Source organism: Myotis lucifugus, unplaced genomic scaffold, assembly GCF_000147115.1.
Source record: "Myotis lucifugus unplaced genomic scaffold, Myoluc2.0 scaffold_192, whole genome shotgun sequence".
Classification (NCBI taxonomy): Eukaryota; Metazoa; Chordata; class Mammalia; order Chiroptera; family Vespertilionidae; genus Myotis; species Myotis lucifugus.
In genome coordinates this window covers 2,202,443-2,204,396 of record NW_005871240.1, presented here as the reverse complement: position 1 = coordinate 2,204,396, position 1,954 = coordinate 2,202,443, and the positions used below count along the sequence as shown (strand labels likewise).

At 38.7% G+C, this 1,954-nt stretch overlaps 1 pseudogene; it reads left to right on the top strand.

The window, feature by feature from the left end:
- Nucleotides 1-244: 244 nt before the first annotated feature.
- LOC102427766 lies at nt 245-812 on the top strand (annotated as a pseudogene).
- The last annotated feature ends 1,142 nt before the right edge of the window (nt 813-1,954 follow it).

The window sequence follows — 1,954 nt, the reverse complement described above, 5'->3', positions numbered from 1 at the left end:
TCTGAGGGCTCCCAGTTTGTGAGAGGGGGCAGGCTGGGCTGAGGGACCCCCCCCCCCTCAGTGCATGAATTTCGTGCACCGGGCTTCTAGTTAAACCATAAAAAGAATGAAATATTGCTCGCCGAGTCACGTGCCAGCAAAGATGGCTGTGCCAGCGCTAGCAAAGCAAAGGTTGCAGTGAGCCTTAGGGCTGAGGAAGACCAGAGCAAGAACCTTCGGCTGGGAGGTAAGCATAAGGCTCAAGATGGAAAATCATGAATCAGATGATACTTTCAAGGAAGACCACATATTTGACATCATAAACAGAAAAATTAACCAACTTTCAGAAGCAGAAATTGAACATGGATCAATATACATTGGACTTAATACTGCTGTCTGTGGCCTAATAGCAAAGTCTTTTTTGGCGTCTTAAATGTGATACAGGCTCATGTGACACAGCTGCTGGTTTACCAATGGCAGTGATCCCATTTTTGACAGCAAATGTATCTTACAAAGGTTTTATAAGTTTACCATTGAATACAGGTGATTTGAATTGTGAAACCTGTACCATAACACCAGGTAGATTGGTTGGACTTGTTTTTGGTGGTCTGTACCCTGTTTTCTTTCCTGTGAGTGGTGGCCTGGCAGCCAGGTATGCCTCAGCCCTGCTACTAGAGAGAGGAAACATCTTAACCTACTGGATCAGAATTTCTAAACCTATCTTTAGAAAGATGTTATTTCCCATTTTGCTCCAGACTGGGTTTTCAGCATATCTTAGTTCTAGACAATATAAACTACTTGTAAAGGCTCTTCAGTTACATGAACTGGCTTAAAACTTCAGTGATTATTAAGTAAATGTGTACACAAAAATAAGACTGTAAAAATAACAAAAGAAAGAAAGAAGAAAGAAAGAAAGAAAGAAAGAAAGAAAGAAAGAAAGAAAGAAAGAAAGAAAGAAGAAAGAAAGAAAGAAAGAAAGAAAGAAAGAAAGAAAGAAAGAAAGAAAGAGAGGAAGAAAGAGAGGAAGAAAGAGAGAAAGAAAATGAAATATTGCCTGGCTGGTGTAGCTCAGTGGTTGAGCATCAACCCATCAACCCATCAATCATTGAACCATGGTTCAATTCCTGGTCAGGGTACATGCCCTGGTTGTGGGCTTGATCCCCAGTAGGGGGAGTGCAGGAGGCAGCCAATGAATGATGTTTTGTTCGCATCGATGTTGCTATCTTTCTATTTCTCTACCTTCCTTTCTCTCTCCCTAAAAAAAAAAATAATAATAAAAACAAATTTTAACAAGAATGGAGTATTGATACATTCCACAACATGGGGATACTTGAAAATGGTATGCTAAGTAAAAAGCCAGATTCAAAAGATCACATATTGCATATAGTGGCCCCCCCTTCTCCATGGGGATTATGTTCCAAGTCCCCCGGTGGATGCCTATAACCACAGAGTACCCTATATAAACTATGTTTTTTCCTATACATACATGTCAATCATAAAGTTTAATTTATAAATTAGACATAGGAAGAGAGTAACAATAATACAAAAGAAAACATAAGAATATATTGTAATATAAGTTATTTGAATGTGGTCTCTTTCTCTCTCAAAGTATCTTATTGTACTATATGTACAGCATGGATACACTGAACAAAAGGATGATTCATGTTTCAGGCAGGATGGAATGGGACAGTGCAAGATTTCATGATGCTACTCAGAATGGCTTGCAATTTAAAACTTAGGTCTGGGCTCTGTCCTCTCAGAATTGTTTATTTCTGAAATTTTCCATTTAACATTTTGGACCATAGTTGACCATGGTTAACTGAAACAGCAAAAACCAAAACCATGGAAAAGTGGGAACTGCTTTAATTCTACTTATGTGAAATGTCCATAATAGACAACTCCATATAGACAGAAAGTAAATTAATGGTTGCCAGGGAAGGGATAATGGAGTGACTGCTTAATGGGTACAGGGTTT